Genomic DNA, 27,471 nt, shown 5'->3' with positions numbered 1-27,471 from the left:
TATACTCTGTATGTACTTGATCTAGGTAGCTTGAATAAGGGCCTTGAGCTCAGTACCTTGGGTATGTCTATATAATTTCCTGCTATTCCTTTGGATCCCAATTTAGGGAAAAACTTGAACATGTGAAAAGAATAGCATTTAAATGAGGACCAGGCCCAATCAATTTGTTTTGTTTGGAACTACCTCAGAGCAGTGCTCAGAAGAGGTCAGTCTTTGGTTTATAATGGTATTGTTTACACTATCCTCCATGACCTGTTAAGTCTTCTCCAAGGACAAAAGGAACGGTGGCCAAAGTACAGAAACGTAGAGAGAATTTAGTGGAAGAAAGACAGTTCTTTATGAAACAGGAAGAAAAAGTTTGTTCAATTCCTTATTAAATTATTTGTAGGTATAGTTAGAATTAAAAAGGCATAAATAGGTACAGGGTGGGAACTTTGAGCACAAAGATGCACTAATTAACACTGTCAGTTGTGTAATAAAAGGCAGAGTCAAGTATGGGTGAAGCTATGAAACGAGGTGATGAGGCAAGGAATGGTGGCATAAGGAAGAAGGGATCAGAATGAACCTCAGCAAGGGACAATAAGGTTATGCAGAGTTATTGAGGTGCTTAAAAGAAGCCAAATTTGGTTATTATAGTAAATGGGGAACTGGAGAGGCCCTGCCAGGAGAGAGGTCAGCTGAGCAAGGTAGTGAAATCAGAGAGTTCAAATCAGCAAATAAAAAACGTGGCCTGAGCAATAGTATTTGGCATATGTCCAGAAAGGCAAATTGGGCAGAAATCCCAGTGTGATGGAACATAAGCCTCGGGGAGAAACCTGGCAGACAGTAAGTAGAGGAGAGGGTGACCCTGGCATGTGCTGAAAATGAAAAGGAATGGCCTGAGTTTGCTGGGCAAGAAAAAGGGAAAAGTCAAAATAAAGGTCTGAGTAGAATGGATTGGAGCATTTTCTTTGCAGGCAGGCAAAGAGAGAGGAAGACAAGAGTGTGTGGGAGAAAAAGAGTTTAAATTCAGTTCTGTTAAGCTCAAGTTGCAACAAGACCATGGAGTCAATATATGAGACAGGGAAAGGTAAGGGATGAGCCATAAATCCAGCAATAGGAAAATTGGACAGTGGCTGACACATTAATCTCACAGCTATTTAAAACAGAAGTTTGCAAGCAAGAAAGCCCACACAATGTTATTTTAAAACATAAGTGAGGATGAAAGGTTTAGAAGGAGAGGATGAGTGAGCATTAAAACCTCTGAAAATTTGAGTTCTGTCAGTGACCATGTGAAACCACCTAATCCATCTCAGTATAAAGTCACAGGGCTAATCATGGTAGGTGATTTAACCCAAGCTAACCGGTTTGTTAGGTCTGTTCTGCTAGCTGAAAGGGAAGTAATTTTATTAAAATGGGACACTTATAGGAAGCTGTGGGGCAGAAACATCTTTACCATAGGTACAAAGGCAGGCATAGGGAAGAAAACTCTAAACCTAGTATAACTGAAGTTTCATTAGAGTCAACATATATACACACACATATACAGATGTATGAAATCAGCAGAAATGTCACCATCCACCTGAAATCTCATCTTAATCATTATCCTCAGACCTTCCTGGATGCAGCATGATATCACAATGTTTTGAGCATAAGAAATGTAGTGCACATGTAAAAATATTCATATATTTTAAACTGTGTTAAGTAAAGCCAGTTTTATTTGTGGTTTTGGTGTAAATTAAAACCTGGCAGCAGTCAAGTGGTATTGCATTTCTCATGTTTTCACATAACAGAAAACAAACCTTTTCTTGTTTTTTTCCCCATTTTTTATGCACACACTTTATTAAACATTACTATAGAAATGTCTGGCATTTTTCACTTCCTGCAGTTCTGAACATTTTCATTCCTCTTTTTGTTTTTACTTCTTATTTGTTTCCTGACATCAGAAGCAAGAGCATAACATGACATTGATAATCAGGAGTGAAAGAAATGAGCCAAAAATTGCATGTTTCTTGACTTTCTGGCAGCAGTTTGTATGCCAATTATTATGAGCTAGAGCTAAAGGATGTCTTAATTAAATAATTTTTTCTACTGATTTTTGAGACCCTGAAATCATATGTATCAGCTATAACAACTATACTGACATGTTTTTATATTCTTGTCCATTGATTTATCATAGTTTAATCATATATTTTGAAATAAATCTTTGATTATAGCCTAACAATTATAAACCATTACTATATACTGCTAATGAATATTGTATATTTTTCTTTACTCTGCAAACTAAATAAATAGGTATTTCAAAGACCAGTTTGTGCTATCAGTTTGTCAGCCTATTTTCTAAATTGTTGACAGATAAAAATAACTTATATTTCACTTAACTGAGACTTGAGAAAAAAGTAAATCAAATCTTCAGCCACAGGTTTCAGAGTTTTAATATATATACTGCATTATATATTTTGGCCTAGTGCATTGCTTTTTTTTTTTTTAACTTCTGAAATTAAAAAATTGGAAAAAACATGAGACTATGACTTGTTTAGGCTTTGGGGGCTTAAATGCTAGAATTAATTTTTTTTAGTCTTACGTATATAGGATTGTGTAGTTCTTGGCTCGATTGTTTTCTTTATGAGACACAAAAAATAGGCAACATAGAATGATAGCAGAGATGAAAAAAGATGCTGTTCTTAGGTTCTTCTATGAGTAAAATTATGCCAAAATCTTATCCTCCTTGTTTTCCAACTAATTTTTTTGCTGTACCTAAAATGATATTTCATAAATATATCTGTGGAATACAACTAATGGAAGGAGAGTTCTGGTCTTTCTCACACTGAAAGCACCTAGAAGTAACATATTTGCTGAAATCACCATATCTTCCTCATTCAGATCCTTCCAAAGCTCAGGGTATGCAAAATTAAACATGCATAATTCAAAATAGAAGAAATAAACACAGGAAGACAAGGAAGAGTTTTCATTAAGCCAAATATGTCAAACACCATCTAAGAACTTGACAAGCATTGCATGCTGAGAGAAATCAAAGAATGGTAAGAAAGAAAATATTGTTCCATGAGTTTACTGTTGTGGGCGGGCCAAAGACATAATTTATCAGAGGAAATTAACAGTGATTATTAGATGCCAAATGTAGAAGGGGGACAATAAAATCACATACCAATAATTGCTACAAAAAAGGACGCATTGATACATTCTGGTCACTTTGAGGAACGCTTCAGAGATTTTTCTGTTGAAGTGAATGGAACTGTTCTCAGAGAAAAAATACCTCTCAGAGTGAATACATACATCAGAACTTGTCTTCAGTGAGTGAAGTGCCAGTGCCTGACAGAGGAGAAAGATGTGTTCAAGCCAGATATACTCAATCCATATTTCCTTTTCAATAAGTAAGTCTGACAGACCATTCTACCTTATAAAAGGACAGAAGAAGTCAACAAATCAATGGCATCTCTCCCGCCTCAGTCTTTGGTATAAATCCAAGATGAACATATCAGTAAATAGAAGTCATATTTTAAGTGATAACTCCTTGGAAATTTTCCAATATCTGGAAAGTCAACATATCTCAAAGACATTTGCCTTTGCTAAGGCAACATTTATTTGAAACAACCAGAAATACATATGCTGAATTTGTTAAAAAACTGGTGTGAAACAGCAGTCAAATGAAGAGTCACTTGACAAGAAGCTAAAGATCATTAGTAAAATACTTCTTTAGATGTTGGCAGTTTTTAATGGGAAGATGTTCACCTAATGCTCTGGATATCATTGAATAATCCTGACTGAAGACTGGTTAGTATTTCCTGTGTTCCAGTCTGTTGTGGGCATAAAATATCCAGAAACAAAGTCACAACAAGCTAATAGAGGCAAGATTTGTGATAGCATACAGATTGTCTCATGTTCATAAAGATTTTTAAATTGCTTTGATAAAATGAAAGCTATTAGATCCATTTTCATTATGCTATAATTTTGTATATTTTGATTTTCCTCTATTGGTAAACAACTCAAAAAAACATGCAAGATTTCAAAAATAGGAAAACCAGACAAGGCAATTTTACTAGTTGCAAGTATTAGAGAGGCATAAATGATATGTAATTCAACCATATGCATATCATAGGAAATGGAAAAAATTACAACTATCTCCGTATAGTGGATGCTGTCCTAGTCTTGGAAAGATATGTTAAATCATTATTAAAGACATGAAAGAATTCTGGGCTTGACATGAGCTTCGAATGTCCCAAAGGACATATCTTAGCCCTATATTCTCCTTTTATCTAATCTCTTAATTTATGGTCTTTTAGCACATTTTCAGTTAAATCAGTCTAGTTCAAAGGGAGAAAAGGATCTAAAAGTACTTTTCTACAAATGAAAAGCAATATTTACATATAAAGATTATTTAAAAGCAATTTACTAATTGGTTTGGGGTATTTTTACATAGACAGCATTGTGATTTGAAGCACAGACTGCTCATTTTTCATTTTCTTTTTAAGCACCAAAAAAAAAATAATGTTTAAAAATGAATAACAGGTTTAGGGCAGGAAGATGGCTTTAGATTTTGCAGCATGATGCCTTGCACTGGCTTTTTAAGTCTGCCTCTCACAGCTCCAGTTTGGATATCTAAATTGTCTGTGAAGTGCATGGGGACATGCTCAACACACACTTTGCAAGAGGCAGCAATCTCTCAGGGTGCTTTGGGGCAGAATTGGCTGAAGCATGTTTCCATTTCCCTTCCCCTCCATGAAGCTGTGGCACATACTTGAGCACCTCATGCAGTGAGACATTGGAGCTCCTTCCTTTGAAAACAGGGAAGAGAAACCACCTTTCTCTTCAGAGGTGGCCAGAAGAGCAGGTGGAAATGCCTCCCCTGCCCAAGACACACCTGGGGCAGAGGACAGTCCTGGAAACAGCAGAGGCAGGTTCAGAGCCAACCTGCAATTGAAGCAGGAGTATGTCCCTGCCACTCATTCTGGAGTCCTTGTGCTGGTGTGAGATGAAACAGATGGAAAGGAAAGTGCAAAGGAGACTCCTCACCTCAGCAGCTCAAACCACATTGCTGAGAGGAATGGAAAATGTGCTGTGCCTGAGAAGGTTAAGGTGAATGACAGTGACTCCCTGGGGGACAACACACTCTGCTCTGCTCCCCTACCTCTCCCCAGGGGCATTTATAACTGGTTTCCAGAAAACTCACAAGAGGTGCTGGCAGCAGGGACAAAACCTTTTCTCAGATGAGTGTCTTAAATGCTGGGGTGAAAAGTTGTGCTTCTTTCTCTGAGTGGTTATTTTAGAGTGCAGTGGAGAGGCTCTGCCGTAGAGTAAAATCAAGACTTTGTAACCACTCATTCAGCCAGTGATGCCTCTGCATTTTTTAATGAGCAGCTCTTCCATGTTTTCCTAAGTTTTAAGCACTTTGTGGTTAAATTCAAGGTAGAACAATGCAGATACCCAGTTCTCAATATGCTCATTAGTAGAGCTTTGGTGCCTAGCAGACTTTTCTGGAAAATCTTAGACATCTGTATCTCATCTGTAAGTATCAGGGACAAGCTGACTTTTGGTCAGCTCGCCCTTGCTGGAGACCAGTCAGATGAGACAGAGTGAAACAGATAAAGCAGAGTTTCTGTTGCCTATGTATTATATATCGTTCATAAAAATCTTTGAATTTCTAGTTCTGCTTTTTTTTTTGCTTAAACTGGACAGATATACAGAATACAAAGAGCAGAACTTGAATTTTACATACCCAGCTCACCTTGCAATCTGGAGTTTTAGCATGTAATTCCTGGATTGGATCTGATCAGCAAAGTTTCTCATGAAATATTGATTTGCAAGTTGAGTAGCTTTTCATAGCATTCTTTTTTTTTATTTTATTTTATTTTTAAATGGAGCTCCTGCTTTTCTGATGCTGCTAGTGGCTTTTAGAAAGCATGAGAATAGTGTAACACAAAAATGTTCTGTGATTGGTTTCAACTCCTTCTCTTTACTTAACAATAACCCATTTTCATTTATCCAGCATAATTTTAACAATGCGTCATGTCATGTTCAGGTTGCTGGAGCAGGTGAGCCATTTTCCATTTTGCCGATATATCTTACCTTTTCTGTGCAGTTGTGCTACAGTATACATGCCACCCCAAAGGAATTACATCATTGAATTGGTACTTCATTATTGTATTTCATCTTCTCATTACAGTCAGTCTTGCTGGGGTAATAGGCCTGGTTATTTTTGCCTTGTATCCCTAAAAAGGCAATTGGTTCCTCCCAGTAGCAGGTACTGTGCAAGCCAAGTGCTATCTACCCAGCTTCATCATATCTGTGCCAAACTGTGAAAAACAAACAAACAAACAAAAATCCTTTAGAACACATTTTTCTAAACATTAAATATTTATTAAAAGCATAATGAAAGCAGATCTTTTCATAAAAATCCACAATGCCATGAGTTAGCATTGAACAGTATGGGGTTACGAAAAGGTCATTTTCACATAAGCATCTATACAATTGCCTTCTAGAAAAAATATTTGTTTATCAGCTGCTTTTTATTATGGGCAGTGCTGGATGCCTATATATATTCAGGCAGAGCTGGCCGAACATATTTCTTTATTGCAGAATTTGATGTAAATGTAAAAATAATTTTATAAAGTTTTGAATAAAAAGTTGAGCAATTCTTAAATGAAAAGTGAAGGCAAATCTTTGGGTGTTCCTTATACATTTTATAGGAGCTGGTAACCTGAGTTTAATGGAGTTAATTCCCTTAATTAAGATGCCTCCCTATCCTTTTTCATCATTATTTTTCCTGGCGCAGGTCTGTCTTTTCTCCTGGCTTTGTAGTGAATTTAAGCAAGTAAAAGGAGAGAGCGATCACCTGGCAGAAGAGTAGCTCTCTTTGTTGCTGATTCACTCCTGCACAGCATCAGGAGTCTTTCAGTCCTCATTTGTGCAGTGTCAGGGCAGCATCAGAAGATGGACATGGGCCTCACCTCAGCCAGGAGTACCATTGACACCAGAGGCAGCCCAAAAGGCTAACACAAAGAAAAATTGAGGCAGAGAGCCCAAAGGGATGATTGATCAGTGTAACAGTGGAAGGCATCTGTGACTTTCCTATGGTAGGCCTGCGAAGAAAAAAGCATCTGGAAGTAGTAGGAGCCAAAGAAAATGTGAAGTAGGAGGTAGGGAGGGATGAAGAGGGGAAAGAACCATGTCCTGGTTTCAGGTGGGATACAGTTAGTTTTCTTCTTAGTAGCTGGTACAGTGCTGTGTTTTAGATTTGGTGTGAGAACAATGTTGATAGGACAGGGATGCTTTTAGTTGTTGCTGGGTAATGTTTATACTAAGTCAAGGACTGTTCAGGTTTTTGGACCCTGCCAGCAAGAGGGCTGGAGGGGCACAGGAAATTGGGAGGGGACACAGCCAGGACAGGTGACCCAAGCTAGCCAAAGAGGTATTTCATGCAATATGACGTCATGCTGAGTATATAAACTGGGGGAAGAAGAACGAATGTGTGGACAACCAGCATTATGGCGTTTGTCTTCCCAAGTAACCATTATATGTGATGGAGCCCTGCTTTCCTGGGGATGGCTGAGAACCTGCCTGCTGATGGAAAGTGGTGAATGAATTCCTTGTTTTGCTTTGTTTGCATGCGTGGCTTTTGCTTTACCTATTAAATTGTTCTTATCTCAACCCTTGAGTTTTACATTCCTTTCCATTTTTCCTCCCCATCCCTCTGGGTGAGGGGGAGTGAGTGAGCGGCTGTGTGGTGCTTGGTTGCCGGCTGGGGTTAAACCACAACAAACCAGGTCTGTACTGGAATGAGAGACTATTGGCTTCTTTGAAATAGAACTGTGATAGAGATAGGAGCTTATAATGGAGGATTTGTTGATGGCCCTTGAATTCATCTGCTGAGAAAAGCCTCTGATTGGGCTCATCTGGAAGAAATCCAGAAATTATTTGCTGTGTCTAGACCACATATCTCTTGAAGACTGAAAAATGGCCTGGTGATCTGTTATTTATCTATAGCATCCTTAAAATCAATTCCCCCAAAACAAGAAAAATGTTCTTTTAAACAAAAACAACCATTTTGCATTGCTGAACTGGAACAACCCTCCTCAGCAGGGCTGTGCAGGTGCCAGGTTGGCTTCACCTGTGTTCCTGCACTGGAGCCCTTTGACAGGATGCCACTGTCAGTGCTGGTAATCGTGTTTAGAGTACTAGTTGTACTGGGTTTATGTGTCAAGGTTTTGTTAGAAGGGGGAGCTACAGGGGTGGCATATGCAAGAAACTGCTAGAATCTTCTTGTGTCCAATGGAACAAATGCCAGCTGGCTCCAAGATGAACCCGCTACTGGCCAAGGCTGAGACAATCAACAATGGTGGTAGTGCCTCTGTGATAATATGTTTAAGAAGGGAGAAAGAAACCTGTGCAACACCAGCAGCAGCCAGAAGAGAGGAGTGAGAATATGTGAGAGCAACAACTCTGCAGACACCAAGGTCAGTGCAGAAAGAGGGGTAGGAGGTGCTTCAGGCACCAGAGCAGATTCCCCTGCAGCCTGTGGTGAAGACCATGGTGAGGCAGGCTGTACTCCTGCAGCCCTTGGAGGTTAATGGTGGAGCAGACATCCACCTGCAGCCCATGGAGATCCCCATACTGGAGCAGGTGGATGTACCTGAAGGAGGCTGTGACCTTGTGGGAGGCCTATGCTGGAGCAGGCTCCTGGCAGGACCTGCGGCCCCATGGAGAGAGGAGCTCATGCTGGATCAGGTTTGCTGGCAGGACTTGTGACCCTGCAGGGGACTCACACTGGATCAGGGGAAGAGTGTGAGGAACTTTCCCTCTGAAGAGTGGCAAAGACAAGGTGTGATGAACTGACCCCATCCCCCTGTGCCACTTGGGGGGAGGAGGTAGAGAAATTGAGAGTGAAGTTGAGCCCAGGAAGAAGGGAGGGGTGGGGGGAAGGTGTTTTTAAAATTTGGGTTTATTTCTCATCATCCTACTCTGATTTGATTGGCAATAAATTAAACTAATTTCCCCAAGATGAGTCTGTTTTGCCCATGATGGTAATTGGTGAATGATGTCTCCCTGTACTTATCTTGACCCATGAGCCTTTCATTATATTTTCTCTCCCCTGTCCAGATGAGGAGGGGAGTGATAGAGTGGCTTTGGTGGGCACCTGGCATTCAGCCAGGGTCAACCCACCATGCTAGTTTAGAATATAAGTGGACTTGGATTATCAGTTACACATGTGAAACAATAGCCGTTGGAGTCCATCATATTTACAGTACTATAGTGCAAATTGCTTCTCTTGCCATGGAAACAAAGTGTCCTTTATTCTACTCCAAAACTAAGATAAATTTTGCTAAAATTTCAGATGCTGAACAAAATTCTCCTAAAAATTCATAAGTTAAGAAAGAGATAGGTATTTTATAAATCTGATTTCTGTAAAATCAAACAAAATGTAAATGATCCTTAGGTCTTTTTACTTTAGATTTTTTAATAGAATTTTTTAGGATCCCTTTCCTAGCCTTTCACTACTTTCATAGTTTTTCATACCCTTTTTATGTTTTTCTCACTTCTTCAAAGCTCTTTATATTTCTCCTTCATGTTATGGAAGAAGGTAAAAAAAAGAAAATAAAGGTATTATTTGACAGAAGTTCCATTATTTCTCTAGGAGTTACAGCTTTTGTGACTTTACTTTTGGATAAACCCAGCTATATTGAATAAAACACTTTCCCTGAGCGTTTCTCCTAAAATGATCAGCACAGAAACATAATGTCATAGTTTGAATTAAATCTCCATAGACATGTGGGAAGTAATCCACTACTACGAAGAACTTTTTCTGTCTTTTTGGAGACAGATTTCCTCTGGTTGATGCATTGAACTATTTCTTCACAACCAGAAATAAGAATTGATAGTTTATTTGAAGAAAAGTATAAATTACCTTAAAATATGTTCTTTGCAGAATGCACTCCACTGGCTTTTCTATCTCTGATAGGCTCTATAGCTGTCCTAATTCTCATTTTTACTCTACTTCAAGAATTATCCTTAAGTCTTATTAAACCTTATTATTTTTTTCCTGTACCAGGTGAATACATTCCATAATTCTGGAATACAAGGGGAAACATCCTGTCACTTACAGACATCCCTTTGGAACTCTCAGGTCTATAGTGACTGCTTTTCATTGGAGTACAAATGGTTGCTTGGAGTTTTACTTTACTGCTATGACTCTAGGATTAAGCCTCCAGGTGCCATAAATTCATTTCTATAAGGATGTCTCTGAAGTGTTTATACTTAAAGACTAGAAAAAGAGAAGGTAAGGAGAAAAAGAAGATAGGACGATTGTAGATATTTTGTAAGAATGAATAAAACAAAATGCCTGGGAACGTGAAGGGGAGCAGTTTGTCAGACTGTTGGAGGCTGTTGCAGTTGGTGTAGAAGGCTCAGAATCGTGAATGCCAGGTTATGTTTTGTGTTAACCTCAGTGATTCAGGTGAAGCTGGAGACATGAACAGTGTCTGACAAACAATTTTAGATTATTTTAAAAATTAATTATAATCTCCAAGTCACCTTTATAAATGAAAGGGCTCTTTGCATCATGCAGTGAAAAGCTATATGCTCAAATAACATGCAATGTTTCAGACTGTATATGCTAAGCAGTAAATCATAAATTAATAAGTTATTATTAATGAGGTTACCTGCTGAGAGCAGAGGGGTTTTGATCTCTAAGCTCCTGCAGTTTAAAAAAAAAAAAAATAATAAAAATAATCTCAGTGCTGCAGCTGTCTGACACTGACTCAGTTGTTTGCATGTTAAATGTCTGTGACGAGGTGGATTAATTGCAGCCAATGGCCCTGTGCAGACCCTTTCCCACAAGTAGCATCTGCATGGGATGAGTGTTTTTCAGTGTTTCCCACCACCTCGATTCTGTGTAAGTGATTATACTTTATTGGAAAAGCAAGGTGAAATGTGATCATCTACACTGCTATTTCTATCCCTATGAAGAACATATTTTTTTTCTCTCTCTCTTTAATTTGATGCATGCTTATACAAAGCAGAAAATACACTGAGAGATGCCCAGCCTAGAACAACCATTTCCTCATCATTAGGACACTGCTGTGAAATGAGGGAAGGCCAGTTTTCAGGTCTCTGATCAGAAGTCAAGAAAGGCAATGCATCCAATAACTGAGCAACTAGACCATATTTATTTACTGAAGAAACTTTGTCTCTCCCTTTGGCTTTGGACAGACCTTCCCATGCATGATAAACTTATTGCCATGCAAATTTCTTTGAAATGGATCAATTTAAAAAGCAAGTTCTTTTTGGTAAATTGACATTTCCCATTAATTAATAATAAAAAAAAGGCAAGCTATAATTAGGTCTTATCAGAGCCAGAATTTCCAGGATCAGCAGCTGTATCATACCAGTGTTTCTATCTTATTACTTTTTTTTTAGTGACACAGGGAAATTGAAAAGAAAAAAAAATCAAAAAAATCCAAAAGATACAGAAAATTGTACAAGATGACTGGATAGGTATTAAATTTCGCTTTGAAACTGGCAACTTTAAGGATACCATTACAACATATATGATATTTTTAAATAAGCTGTCATCTATATAGTATTTTTCTCATAAAAGCAGGATGATTTTCTTTTTTAGACTTGATACAGTTTCACCTATAAGAGCATGGAGAAGAGATGCTTTTCATTCCTCATGGCTTTGGTAGTTGTTTCATTAAATCAGAGTTCCGTTATTGCATCTGTGAAGAGGGGAACTGAGCTTGCTTTTCATGCTCGTTCTCTCCCCTACCCTTTTTAAAACAGTAAAAAGCAAATTTGTGCAATATAAATAACAGGCTAAGAAAACATATCCTATTCAGAAAAATTCCGTATAACTTAATTTCTCAATTACACTAATTGTAAAGAGCAATAATAAGAGATAGTGTATTTTGTGGCAATTGAAAGGAAGTGTTTAATTACTGTGTATAAGTAAAATGACAGCTTAAAGCATTCTTGCAAGCAACAGTATTCTTTGGGGGGTAATTAGTGAAAAATAGATAGTAAACAAATGATAGGTTTTTAGGCTAAACAAATCACTTAGGCTAAACTTTATCACTGATAAAGACCTATAAAAGTGAACCTATCACACCATTCAACAGAAAACTTAGGTTTTATTTTGAGACGAGTTTGATTATAAACTGTTGGAGTTTTTTCTGTGAAAAGATCTGTAAGCTAAGTAGAGTAGCAGTGAAGAAAGCAGATTGTAGAAATATCTCTGGATTCATAGTGAATTCACCATTCAGTGACTGTGGGGTGGACAGGTAAGCTTATTACTTTACTAATATCAAAAGAAGGTAACCAAATGGATGATTGGCAGGTTCACTATCTGTTAACTTTTCTGAACAAAACCAGATCTCTGGTCATTTGATAACCATTAGTGCATACCATTTGTGCTTATTCATGTATAGTTATCATCACAGGTAATCATCCTATAAGTAGATGTTAAAGGTTAGTGCTAACTTCAAGTTTGACCAAGTATTCAGTTAGAGACAGTCCTTCGGTGCCTTGACAGCTAGATCTAAACTTCAGCTGGTTCATGAAATAACCTGCTATCAGTCCAGAGGACTACGCATAAATGAGAGGTGTTTGTAAGGTGGAAGTCATTCCTTTTTCAAATTAGCTTGGGGGAAGTCATACAAGAGGGGGACAGGGATTTGAGTCTTTTCCCCATGTCCTGGTTTAACCCTGGGTGGCAACCAAGCACCACGCAGCCACTCGCTCATTCCCTCCACAGTGGGATGGAGGAGAGGATCAGAAGAGTAAAAGTAATGTAAAACTCAAGGGTTGAGATACAGTTTAATAGGTAAAGCAAAAGCTGCACACACAAGCAAAGCAAAACAAGGAATTCATTCACCACTTCCCATGGGCAGGCAGGTGTTCAGCCATCCCCAGGAAAGCAGGGCTCCATCACACGTAACAGTTACTTGGGAAGACAAATGCCATAATGCCAGATGTCCCTCCCTTCCTTCTTTCCCCAGTTTATATACTCAGCATGATGTCATACAGTATGGAATACCTCTTTGGCTAGCTTGGGTCACCTGTCCTGGCTGTGTCCCCTCACAATTTCCTGTGCCCCTCCAGTCCTCTCCCTGGCAAGACCTGAGAAGCTAAAAAATCCTTGACTTGGTATAAATATTACCTAGAAACAACTAAAAACATCAGTGTGCTATCAACATTGTTCTCACACCAAATCCAAAACACATCACTGTACCAGCTACTAAGAAGAAAACTAAGTCTATCCCAGCTGAAACCAGGACACCCCATTTGAAACACGGAGGTATTTCAACATTCAAAACATTTCTTTTCCTAATAATCCCAGTCAAGGATAGGATGAAAAGAATTTTAAAAGTATCTACTGTACAAATATGAGACATACAGTAACCTTTGCAAGTGTCACAACAATATTTCTTCATTCCTGGTTGAATTTCCTGTGGAGGGCGAGAGTCACTTTTGACCAAGAGCATGGAAACCAGCTGCAGCCCTCTACTGAATATGAAGCAGGAGCCTAAAGAGATTATTTTTAACATTAGGACAGAATCAATGAGTCTACTCCTATACAGATGAAAAAATTGTTGTCATATGGAAAACAATGATCACTGCAAATAGCAAATATGTAGTAGCAGCTACTGAAGATAATGCTTTTAAATGTTGGGTGAGACTGAATAGAGGCTGAGCTTAATCACTTTAGGAATTTTTATCCAAAATTCTTTGTAACTTGGGAAAATGTTTTTGACTTTTCTCTCATTTCTGTCCTCCGGTAATCTAAAAACCATTCAGGTGCTCAACCAAGGGCAGTAGGTAAATGCTTACCCCTACGTTGTGTTTGCATAACATGAGGGCCTTGCAGTAATGAGGAATACTTGTTGGCTAGGTAGGATTCCCTTACTGTAGAAGAGAGCTGATTGGTGATCATGTTTTCCACTTTATTCTAGCTGCTGGTAGCTGAAGCTCCAGGCTAGAGGCATCAGCACAGCTAATACAGTGCAGCACACCCAGTATATTATTGTTTGATTCTGTAATTGTGAATTGAGGCATACAAACAGTTGATGAATGGATTGTATGACTGACAGTGGTTGCAGACAGGAGACAATAACTTTGGAGACCTTATATCACCCAGCTGACAGGTTCATTAAATAGTAGTTTGCAGTCTGAGATGGAAAAGATGCATGTAATAGTATTCTGCAGTATCTACATGCCCTGGCCAGACTCCTATAATCAAAAATAGGGGTTCCTCATCTTTTGTAATAAGGAATACTGGTTTTACCTCATTTACACCACTGTGTATCAGGAGTAATGCTTGCAGTTGAATCTACTCTGGTGCTTCTCATGTGAAATAAGAAAAGCCAAAGGAAAAAAATAATAAAGTCAGTTTTGAGGGAACTTGCGGTGACTTGGAAATTTACTTGACAAAGATGTAATAAAAGCACCCGAGTTGCTTTTGTGAATGTGGAATTAAGACATCTATTTTCTGAATAAACCAAACCAACCAACCAACCAAAAAAACCCACCCCAAGTCAACCACAATTTTAAATCTAGAAGGAAAAAGATACAGTTTGATGAGAAGAATCATTAGAGACAAATTCCACACATGTATGATGATGCAGGTTGAAGTATCAAGTCTGATGGATGACTCTAGGATCAGTTACAGCTCTTCTATGTACAATTTAAATACAAAGTTTTGACAAAATTTAACTTTGCTGACATTTTTATCAACCTCAGATGTAAAGTCGCACTTAGAAAAAACAGGGGAAGCTATAGAATTTTCATATTTATTCAAGGATTTGTTGTGATTTAACCCTAACGTGGAGCACAAAGGATTGAGATAATGACAGGTCAAATCAGACTGTGTTAGAACAAAATTGCTGTCGGTATTCATTGTCTTGGGTTAATAATCATTAACCACAATGCTGATTTCTCTGCTTTAGAAGTTGCTGCCCATGATCCCAGGGTTGAATTGTCTTGTTTATTTACAGTATGAGTTCCCTTTTGTGTTGTTTGTTTACATTGGGACCTGGGGTAAAGTTATTATAGTGTTGTACTACATAGTGCTAGTCTATAATATGATGGACTTGTTGGTTATGAAACTAATCTGGTCTGTGTACTTGGGTGTTGTCGCCTCTGTGTGTCTGGTGGCCCCTGTGGGGGAATGCCAACAACTGTACCTTTGGCTTTGTTTTCCCAGAGAGTCGACCTATGGGTGGGGCCCACACCTCCCCCTTCTCCCCAGGACTAATTACTGAAACATTTAGGATTTTTGGAAATTCTGAATATCTTTGGTCATGAGAAGCACCATAGCGCAGGTCCTGACACTATTGCTAGGATTACTGAATGTGGTTTTCACCTCCTGGACCTGGTGGAGATTTGCATGACCAGCTGTAGCTACTCTAGCCTCCATGGCAGAAACAACAGCTGCTGCAGCCCCTGTGGCTGCTCCAGCCTGTGGCAGGCACTGCAGCTACCTCAGCCCCTGAAATGAGTCTTGCAGAAGACCAACCTGTATCAGTGGCTCCTATAAGAAGAAATGGAAAGCAACTCGTTTGGTAAAGGAAGAGGATGAAACAGGCCCATCATGAACAAGATGAAGAAGGTAAGCAAGAGGTAACCTCTCAATTCCTATCTCTGAGTGAACGGCAGGATATGCAGAAAGATATGCCTGTCAATCAGGTGAACACATGATCGCCTGGTTGCTTTGATGCTGGGATAATGGGGCTAATAGTATAGACTTGGAGGGTGGGGAAGCCAAGCAGCTGGGATCACTTGCTAAAGAAAGGGGCATTAACAGGGCAATTGGAAAAGGAGTGCAAATCATCAGCCTCTGGAGGTGACTTCTGTCAAGTGTTAAAGATATCCCTACAAGGAGGATATTACATGTCACCCAACCAAGTGGACTGCAATAGATAAGGGTATGCAGTCCTCGAGGGAATTAGCTGTGAAAGAGATGATTTATTATAACCTGAATGATCCACAGTCACCCACAGATCCTGATGAAGTGCAATGCACACAACCCATGTGGCAGAAATTGGTACAGAGCGCACCATCAGCATATGCCAACTCATTGGCAGTAATGGGTTGGTCAGACACTGCACCACCAACAGTGGATGAAGTGGTTCATCAGTTCCAAGACTATGAAGATAGTGTCTCTACCTCCATCATCTCAGCTGTAGAGAGACTGTTCCAGTGGCTTGACAAGCATATATCCTACTCTCCACCTGTACGGACCTGCATTTCAGTTATCAACCACAGATGCCCTTCTGTTTGGGAGGGAGAATACAACAGATACATACCATGAGGTACCCTGTGGTCTTACCTGTGGGGCCACAGAGGAGACGTGAGGAGGTGGGATGCATTACCTACCTCTACCCTGAAGGAATGAGTGCATGAATTACAAGGAAGAACAATCACAAATGGGGAGTCTTCCAGGAAGGTTGCTGCTCCAGTCATCCAGACAGAGTGATAGGGCCAACTTTACACTTGATTCTGTGAAAAGGGATTCTAATCCACTCTGACAAGACATAAGAGAGCAGAACTACTGTCTACTTTGCCTGGCCTTTCAGAAGACCCGTCTGTGGTGTGGTTACTCAAAATTGAAGAACCACAGGTGCCGATTGCTACCACAGCAGTGCACTGGCAGCAATACTGCACCAACCAAGACTACCAGATCCATAAGCTGATTCGCTGACTAGAGAGCCAAGGAGTGATCAGCAGAACCCATTCATCTTTTAATAGCCCCATATAGCCAGTACAAAAGCCTAATGGAGAATGGAGACTAACAGTGGAATATCATCGCCTGAATGAAGTCACGCTGCCATTGAGCGCTGCTGTGCCAGACATGCTAGAACTTCAATATGAACTGGAATCAAAGGCAGCTAAGTAGTATGCAAATATTGATATTGCAAATGTGTTTTTCTCGATCCCTTTGGCTGTGGAGTGCAGGCCACAGTTTGCCTTCACTTGGAGGGGTGTCCAATACACCTGGAATTGACTGCCCCAGGGGTGGAAACACAGCCCTACCATCTGTCATGGACTGATCCAGGCTGCACTAGAACAGGGTGAAGCTCCAGAACATCTGCAGTACATTGATGACATCATCGTATGGGGCAATACAGCAGAAGTTTTTGAGAAAGGGGAAAAAATAATCCAAATACTTCTGAAAGCTGGTTTTGCAATAAAACAAAGTAAAGTCAAGGGACCTGCACAGGAGATCCTATATTTGGGAATAAAATGGCAAAATAGATGTTGTGAGATCCCAATGGATGCGATCAACAAAACAGCAGCTATGTCTCCACCAACTAATAAGAAACTCAGGCTTTCTTAGGCATTGTGGACTTTTGTGTGGGAGAGGATAGAGAATGTCTGAAGAGATGTATGAGAGGAGGATGGAGAATGTCTGATCTGGCAGGAGATGAGAGAACAGCTGGGTATTGTGAAGGAAAGTAAGTAAGATAAACATGGTTATCTAGTAGTCAAAAGGTGTCTGTGTGCTTGTAGTGATATATAGCTATGTAACTGCATGAATGGTTTCTGCCCTGAGCCTGGTGGTACATACAGCTGGAATTTATATCCAGGCTCAGAGATATAAATATGAGCTTCTCTGTACAATAAGGTGTTTCTGGTTGCACCAACAACTGGAGCCTGTGCCTTCATACGCCACAAATGGCACCTAATGTGGGGCTTAAGTAGGAGGCTCATGGAGCCCAAACCAGTGGTGTTGCCCAACTGAACCAGGATCCGTGGAAATTTTGTGCACCCATCACCTACAATACAGGTGAGCAGTCGGGAACAATGGGAGGGAATTTATTTCAAGATCAACAGCACAGCTTGGATGTATTGCGACAGCTGCTTGCAGCTCAGCAACGAGCTGTGACAGGTCTACAGCTAGGGACTCTGTTAGAATGGATCCATGACAAAGTGCCAGACTTTCCACCTGATGGCACTTTGCAAATTCCTGCCTGGCAAGCGGTCAGCAGAAGATTGTATGATGCTGCTGCGGAGGGGGACTCTGCAGCAGGAATACATTTAGCAACTTGGTGGCAAATTCTGACTACTCTCCGCCAAGTGTGGACTAATTCTACTAACAGTGCTAAACCAGGGGAAGCTGTAAATTCCATCGACAGCATGATTCTTCTCAACACACTGTCAATGATGGTGACTCCATCCACACCTCCTCTGCCCCACAAGCTCCTGTTGCCAGTTGCAGCGACCCTCACAGCACAGGACCAAGTGTAGGCAAAGGAACAATGATTCCATTGACAATGAGAATCCTTTTGATCCAGGTCCTATGGATCCAGAAAAGGAACCAGACCTTTCCCCCCCCTCCCCATGCGTTGACTGTATTTTTGGGGAAGGTGAAAGGGAGTCTGGGGGATCCATGGCAGGAATGCAAGCGGGAAGTGCTTAAGCAAGGGGATTTGGGTGTCGCTATGGCATGTCCAGGATTTTATCGGCCAAATCAACCTCCAGAGTGGCAGCCTGTGCAATATGAGGCTATTAAAGAGTTAAGAGTAGCAGTGCGAGAATGGGGGATTCATAGTACATTCCCTATGTCCCTTCTTGAAGCGATGGCAGAGTCTTATACACTCGCACTGCATGATTGGAGGTCATTGCTTTGCATGGTACTAACTCCGATGCCGTATATGATGTGGCTATCTGATTTTTGTGAGCTATGTGTAGTGGCCTCACTTGAAAACTTTAATTGGGGAATTGCTTTTAGCTATGAGTAGTTACCTGGGAAAAAATAATTATGCCGCTTCCACGACTCAGGCAGGGTATCCCAGGGATGCCTATTTGCAAATTAAGGAGATAGCTATTAAGGCAGTCCAGAAGATACCTCTGGGCGAGCCTCTAGTGCAGGGGTCCTCAAAATTTTTAAACAGGGGGCCAGCGCGGATGAAGTGGCAGGCAGTCATCTGCGGCTGCTTGGTTTCCCCCCCAACCCCCGGCAGGGTGTGTGTGTGTGGGGGTTCTGTAAATACCGGGGGCCGGATTGAGGACCCTGGGGGGGCCATATCCAGCCCCCAGGCCGTAGTTTGAGGACCCCTGCTCTAGTGAGTTGTTCACCAAAGTCTTGCAGGGTCCTAGAGGGTCATATACTACCTTTACTGATCAGCTTCAGAACACTTTGCAACAAGTTGAGCATGAGGAAGCTCGAGGGTTGCTTTTAAAGCAACTAGCTATGATAATGCCAGTGAAGATTGCAAACGGGCATTGCAGCCCTTTTGCAATCGCAACCCCACCATGTGTCAAATGTTTATAATTCAGACCTCACAGCAGACTATAACTCTCAAGTTAACTTCTGGAATGCAGCACATCACATTTTTGCTTCTCTAATCCCTTCTGTAGGAACAGCACATACCCTTAAAACAATAAATTAGGCTACTGGCTTGCTAAAGAAAGTATTGCTACGAACACTGCTCTTTCTGGCTTATTAGCAGATGTTGATTCTGTCTGTCATGCATTGCTATAGAACCGAGATGCTATTGATTTTTTATTGTTGGCACAGGGACATGGGTGTGAAGACTTTGGTGGGATGTGTTGCATGAATCTGAGTGACCACTCTGAATCAATTCACAAAAGCATACAAAATTTAAGAGCCTTAAAGATCTGCAGCAGAGCCAGGGGCGGGATGCCTTTGGTCTCTTCTCACGGCTGGGAAACTTTGGGACATGCATCAAAAGTATTGCAGGATTTATTATAATTGCCTTAACTGCCATATTTATGTTTGCCTTATGTCTCCCATGCCTTTTTTCCTGTATTCAGCATTTAGTTGACCGTAACATAAATCACGTCATGGTCACCCAGCTACACACAACCTTTGCCTTGTTGCATTTAAGAAGGAAAAAGGGGGAGATGTGGGAGAGGAGGACAGAGAATGTCTGAAGAGAGATGTATGAGAGGAGGATGGAGAATGTCTGGTCATTACTGAAAGGAGATAAGAGAGAGGAGGATAGAGAATGTCTGAAGAGAGATGTATGAGAGGAGGATGGAGAATGTCTGATCTGGCAGGAGATGAGAGAACAGCTGGGTATTTTGAAGGAAAGTAAGAAAGATAAACATGGTTATCTAGTAGTCAAAAGGTGTCTGCATGCTTGTAGTGATATATGGCTATGAGACTGCATGAATGGTTTCTACCCTGAGCCCGGTGGTACATACAGCTGGAATTTGTATCCAGGCTCAGAGATATAAATATGAGCTTCTCTGTACAATAAAGTGTCTCTGGTTGCACCAAGCCTTCATACGCCACACTTTGGAGAATGCACATTCCAAACTACAGTATGATTATAATCCCTCATTATCATGTGACCCAAAAGAAGAATGATTTTAAATGGGGCACTGAGCAATAACAAGTCTTTGAAAAAATTAAATGGGAGATAGTTCAAGCAGTAGGCCTTGGGCCAATGTGGACTAGGCAAGATGTAAATAGTGTGCTGTACACCACAGCCAGGGAGAATGGCCCTACCTGGAGCCTCTGGCAGAAAGTACCAGGGGAAATGGGAGGTCGACCCTTGCGCTTTTGGAGCAGAGGATACAGAGGATCTGAGGCCTGCTATACTCCAACTGAAAAAGAGATATTGGCAGCTTATGAAGGTGTTCGAGCCGCTTCAGAGGTGATTGGTAATGAAGCATAGACCCTTCTCCTGGTGCCCTGGTTACCAGGGCTGGACTGGATGCAACTGATGCTACATGGAGCAAGTGCGTTGTGCTGATTACACAATGAGCTTGGATAGGAAATCCCAATCATCCAGGAATCTTGGAAATTATTATGGACTGCCCAGAAGGTAAAGATTTTGGAATGTCATCAGTGGAGGAGGTGACACATGCTGAAGCTCCACTGCATAATGAACTGCCAGAACATGAGAAGCAGTATGCCTTGTGTTGTCGCGACGGAGGGAAGACACAGTCACTCAATATGAGTGATCAGCAGACTTCGTTTATTGTCCCTTACAGTCACCTTTTATGCCTTCTTATAATTAGCTCATACATATTACAAAAGTTAAGCTCATTATTGGTTAGTTGCCTAAATACCAAGCCCGCCCCTTGTTTGTCTTCTGTAGTTATCTGTTCCCACCTGCAACATTCTTTTCCCACCAAAATCTTCCTGTTATTGTGTAACAAGGACAGCCAAAGACAGTGTATTTTGCTTTACTTCAGATAAGCTGAGAGCGATGTGCATTTTTGTCCAGCCAGCTGGACTATGTCTATGTGAACTTTTTCAGCTAGCCAGTTATCCACAATTCCCCCGTTTTTATTTTGGGCGACATAGGCCTGGTTGACCATTTTCAATAACAGCGTTTTAACACAGGAAAATACACAGCCAACTTATAAAATCTCAGTTCAGAAGTATAATTCCTGAAATACTTGAAAAATAAAGTTAGCTTGAAGCTTTAATTTAGATGCTCTTTCTGTTCCAGTGATATAAAAAGTTTAAAAAATTCAAAGGTAGTTTTAAAGTTCTGAACATGGACTAATGCAAGCTCAAAACCCAAAAAGAAACCAAAATGATGTTTGACTAGGAATATTTGCAAATATTTTGGTGGAAAATCCCTGACCATTAACAATTTTCTGTCCAAATAACAACTGCCCTTATGCAACCAACCAGTCCATACATTTTCTGAAGAATACCTCATTGATATCAAAGAATTAACAAAGGGGAAAAATTAGTTCTAAGCTATATACATTCATAGGGGGATTTTTCAATAGTTACATACAGATTTACACACTAAGCCATAATGGCTTGTAGGTGATACACACAAGAAGAGTACGTTGCTTATCTGTCTGAATGTCTATGCTAAATTTGACAACTATGCCACAAGCCAAGCCTACATGGGTGCTGTGTGTTATGCACGTTCCTTAACAAACAGAAGTATAATAGACAAATTCCCAAGATCTAGTCCCCAACCTAATTATATTATTTTGTAGCCAATTAAGGAAAATAACACAAATGTGCATATCTACATGTGCACACACCTTTTAGTTCAGAACCAATCTGTGATAAAAGGCCTTAGCCTTATGGCATCATTGAATCTTAACGAGTACGGTAATTAAAAATGCAGTCTTACTGTAAGTGCGATTTATGCTGACATTCCCTCAAATGCTACACGTGAGTATTTCTCACTCAACTGCCTCAAGTTAAAATAGTAGTATTTGTTAATATGTATTAAAAAATCATTAATTCTCTACAATAGCAGTTGACTTCCATAACACTATGTAAGCAAAAGAGGCTTAAGATGGGTTTTCTGAATACTAACAATTTATTTTAGACTGTCTAAACTCAGGTCTTGAAAGATTTCACTCTGCCAGACGTAGAAACACTGTTGCACTCCAGCTGTGATATCCCTTTCCCAAGTTGTCACATGCACATCTCGCTCAAGCAACATTATTGTTAAAGTTTCTCTCTGCTACATAAAAGTATATTGCACTTGTAGACATAAAAGACAGCACCCTTACTTAGATTATTACCTTATTACCTCATAACTCTTAGTATACCTTGTATCTCTGATTTCATCACTTCAAAAATTCACCAGAAGCAGATAAAACCACAGCATCAGACTAAACTACACCTTAACTGCTGATTCAAATAAAGGCATTCTCTTCAGATATGCCTAATGCTTACAAATAATTTTGGCTGGTTTTGATCAAAAAACTATTATTACAATAATGATCAAAAATAATAATCCCGTTTGCAAAATGCCTTTAAGCCAGCCTCCTAGTCCCAACCAATTTCCACATTCAGAATACAGCATAAATACAGAATACAGAATAAATTATCTCCATCAAGGCAAAAAGACTTCTTTTTAAACACAGAGATGTTTGCTAGTTCAAGGCAGAAACCCGTTTCTTGTAGGGGACATCTGAAGCACCTTTTTTTTTTTTTTTTTTTTTTTTTTTTGGTGGGTTTGTAATCAATTCCGTATTTTCCCTTGAGAAGCTTAAGCTGTTCCACTTGTTTCAGGAGTGTTTCCAACTCTGATTTGTCGAATAGGTCCGTATTTCCCAAAAATATCATACATTTCCTCCGCTGTGATTTTATACGGCAGGTTCCGAATATAAAGGATCCGATTGACCTCTGGGGGCAGCCAGATGTTAGCTCGCTTGGCCGCTTGCATCGCCATGGCGCCGATCGGAGGCGGGGGGGTGCCGCCTTGGAGAGAAACCGCGGCCGGGAAGGGGCCTGCCGGGCTGCGCGCCGCCGCTCGCCGCTGCCGCGGGGGACCCAGATGCTATCCCATACGCTAATAACCCGAGTAATTCCTTTTTACAATCTATGTCCTGAACGCTCCGCTTTTCTAAAAAGCATATGAGCGAATCGTACGCTGCTTGTCTTTCCATACCTTCGTCAGCGCTGTTGCAGCCTTTGCGAGACTTCGGCGATGCGTGGCCGGCGGGACCCTCTGTAGGTGCTCCCGGGCGCGGGGACTGTGCCCTTCCGCCTCCTGCGCTGCTTTCAGGACCGGTACCCGAATCTCCGTCGAACCGTGGCTCGCAGGTTCAGCCCTCTCTAGGGTCCCTGTTCGGGCGCCATTTGTTGCGACGGAGGGAAGACACAGTCGCTCAATATGAGTGATCAGCAGACTTCATTTATTGTCTCTTACAGTCACCTTTTATGCCTTCTTATAATTAGCTCATACATATTACAAAAGTTAAGCTCATTATTGGTTAGTTGCCTAAATACCAAGCCCGCCCCTTGTTTGTCTTCTGTAGTTATCTGTTCCCACCTGCAACATTCTTTTCCCACCAAAATCTTCCTGTTATTGTGTAACAAGGACAGCCAAAGACAGTGTATTTTGCTTTACTTCAGATAAGCTGAGAGCGATGTGCATTTTTGTCCAGCCAGCTGGACTATGTCTATGTGACCCTTTTCAGCTAGCCAGTTATCCACATTGTGTACTGATGGGTCCTTCCATATTGTAGGAAAGCATCGGAGGTGGAAGGTGGCTGTATGAGGTCCCCTACAACAAGTTGCAGAAACTGCTGAAGGAGAAGGTGAATCAAGTCAGTTTGCAGAAGTGAAAGCTATCCAGCTGGCTTTAGATGTTGCTGAATGAGAAAGGTGGCCAACACTTTACCTCTGTACTGATTCATGGATGTCCTGTGGGGGTGGTTGAAGCAACGGATGCAAAGTAATTGGCAATACAGAGGTAAACCACACTGCTTGGGTGGAGAACCTGGTTGTGAAGGTACGTCATGTAGATGCTCATGTACCCAAGAGTTGGGCCACTGAAGAACATTTAAACAACCAGCAGGTAGATCAGGCTTCTAAGACTGAATTGGCTCAGGAAGATTTGGATTGGCAACATAAAAGTGAATTATTTATAGCTCGGTGGGCCCATGACACTTCAGGCCATCAAGGGACAAGATGCAACATATAGATGGGCCTGAGATCAAGGTGTGGACTTAAACATGGACAGGTAATCCATGAATGTGAAACATGCGCTGCAGTTAAGCAAGCCAAACAGTTAAAGCCTCTTTGGTATGGAGAAAAATGGCTGAAATATAAATATGGTGAGGCTTGGAGATTGATTATATTATACTTCAAGAGATCTGCCAAGTCAAGTGACATGTGCTTACAATGGTGGAAGCAAGCATCAGATGGCTGGAAACATATCCTGTGCCCCATGCTGCAGGCCAGAACACTATCCTAGGCCTTGAAAGACAGGTCATGTAGTGACATGGCACCCCAGAAAGAATTGAATCAGACAACGGAACTCATTTCTGAAACAGTCTCATAGACACTTGGGCCAAACAGCATGGCATTGAGTGGGTATATCACATTCCCTATCATGCATCAGCCCCTGGGAAAATTGAACGGTGTAACGGACTGTTAAAGACTATGCTGAAAGCAATGGGTGGTGAAACTTTCAAACATTGGGATACACATTTAGCAAAGGCTACCTGGTTGGTTAATACCAGAGGATCTGCTACTCGAGCTGGTATTGCGCAGTCAAAGCTTTTACGTACTGTAGAGGGGGATAAAGTTCTGTAGTGCACCTTAAAAATATGCTTGGGAAAACAGTCTGGGTCATTCCTGCCTCAGGCAAAGGCAAATCCATTTGTTGGGACTGCTTTTGCTCAGGAACCTGGGAGCACTTGGTGGGTGATGGGGGAATATGGGGAAAATGGGGAAGTTCAATGTGTGCTTCAAGGGGATTTGATTTTGGGTGAAAACAGCCAATGAATTGAGTTGTGTGATGTTAACTGTTACACAGTATTGTACATTGTCACTTCTATGTGCCTGTTAGTACTGGGTATCCTGTGACGCCCATTTCTACCACTTTGGATTTGAAGATTTGAACCTGCCTCCTCTTTAACTGCCTCACCAACGAAGATTGACTGGTGAAACCAGATTAGAGCAGCCATAATAGAATCAGAACTGGCTTCAACATGCAACAATCCAACACCTCATACCATCTTCCCTGCCCAGAAAGACTGTTACAACAGATGGAGCCCGACATCATGGACTAAATAAACTCAATGGACTTTAGAGGGATGGTCCATAGACTAAGGGAATGATATCTATGTATTTATGTTAAAGGACAGGAGAGGTGATGATGATGTATTGGAAAATGTAGCATGATGTAAATGGTATGGAATAAGGGGTGGATACTCTCCTGGTTTTGGCTGGGATAGACTTGGTTTTCTTCTTCGTAGGTAGTGCAGTGCTGTGGTTTGACTCTGGTGTGAGAACAGTGTTGATAACACACTGATGTTTTTAGTTGTTGCTGGGTAATGTTTATACTAAGTCAAGGACCTTTCTATTTTCTCATGCCTTGCCAGCAAGAAGGCTGGAGGGGCACAAGAAATTGGGAGGGGACACAGCCAGGTCAGCTTACCTGAACCAGCCAAAGAGATATTCCATACCATGGGACATCATGCTCAGTGTATAAGCTTGGCGGGGTGTGTGTGTGTGTGTGTGTGTTGGCTGGGGCCTGCTGATCATTGCTCAGTGACTGGCAGGGCATCAGTCAACGGGTGGTGAGCAATTGTGTTGTGTATCACTTGTTTTCTTTCCTCCCTTCCCTTTAGATTTCATTCCTTCCCTGCTCCCTCCTTTTCATTATAACTGTTATTGTTGTCATTACTATTGTTCTTTTGGTGTTTTTTTTTTTCTTTTCACTTATTAAATTGCTCTTATATCAACCCTTGAATTTTGTATTCCTTTCCAATTCTCCTCCCCATCCCTCTGGGTGAGGGGGGAGTGAGCAAGTGGCTGTGTAGTGTTTAATTACTAGCCGAGGTTAAACCATGACAGGATTTATAGTGGTAGTGAGAATTTTTAAACCTCTTAAAATGTAATTTTTTTCCCAGAAAGTAATTAATTTCTCCTGAATTTATTTGCATTGTTTTCATGAGGGAAAAACAACTAACAAATAACAGTAAATTATGTAAAAGTAAAAAATGCCTCCATTTCTAACCACTACTGATAAATGTCGTATGCAAAGAGAAGCTATTCTTCAAAATTAACTTGGAAAAAATAGTGTTTTTTACACAAAATGAACAAGACCATATTAATTTTTCTCTCTGTATCTTTGTTTTAGCATTCTTTTTTGCAGCTGGCATGTGACACACCACAGTAACAACTAATCTGGCAAACCTTCAATATTTTCAGTAACATATAGCAAGCTGAAAAAAACAAACATGCTTTTCTGATCTGGAACAATATTATAGAAATAAAAAAGCCATCATGACTTAGACTGAATTAGTGAAAGATATCAGTTGCTGAAGAAAATAAGTTAAAAAGTTTTGAGGGAACACTTCACATGAATGTTATGACAGAATTTCAAGAAGGGAGTAGTAGTATCATGAATAACATGGAATGTAAGTCAAAATCACACTGAGAAAGATTAGGAAAAGATTTATTACAGAGTGATAGTGATAGTATACTGTGCACTCATATGATCAGATATTTTTATATGGAAAGAGACCTTGGTGGTATTTAAGATGGTTAAATATTTCTGGGAATTGTGGGAGACACTAACTTCCTAGATGTTGTGTTTTTTTTAAAAATGTTGATAATATGCAGCTGTCCCTGTTATTCTATGTTATTAATTTGGAAACATTTTGCAATACACCAGTGATAAACACTAGTTTCCTACTAGTTTTATTTTTCTGTTTCCCTAAAATTCTAATGTGTACGCATAATTCTTGGTAGAGAAAAGAACTAGCTTGTGTGGGAGAAAGCACCTATTAAAATAATAGCATTAATGAAAGGGAGCAGTGTAAATTGCTGGCAAAACAAATTTCTTTTAGCATAAATGTTCTCTTCAAGGTTATTCTGGTATAAAAGTCCTTTGCAACTCTCTTCCATTATACCCTACATATCTCAAATTAATATACATTTTTTTTTATTAGCAAGGATTATTCTATATTAGTGATGCTCAAGCACATTTGTATGCAAATAAGATTGAGTGGAGGAGTGCAGCCCCTGTGCTAGGGAGCATAGTGAAGTCCTTTTCCTGTTCATGT

The 27,471-nt window shown here is 40.5% G+C and overlaps 1 protein-coding gene across 1 annotated transcript in view; it reads left to right on the top strand.

The window, feature by feature from the left end:
* LOC129734855 (potassium/sodium hyperpolarization-activated cyclic nucleotide-gated channel 1-like) overlaps positions 1–27,471 on the top strand; it is a 196,864-nt gene that overhangs the window by 116,471 nt on the left and 52,922 nt on the right. The window lies entirely within an intron of this gene.

The sequence above is a fragment of the Falco cherrug genome (assembly GCF_023634085.1).
Source record: "Falco cherrug isolate bFalChe1 chromosome W unlocalized genomic scaffold, bFalChe1.pri SUPER_W_unloc_1, whole genome shotgun sequence".
Classification (NCBI taxonomy): Eukaryota; Metazoa; Chordata; class Aves; order Falconiformes; family Falconidae; genus Falco; species Falco cherrug.
The sequence above is the reverse complement of the archived record's forward strand: the minus strand, read 5'-3'. Positions and strand labels throughout refer to the sequence as shown.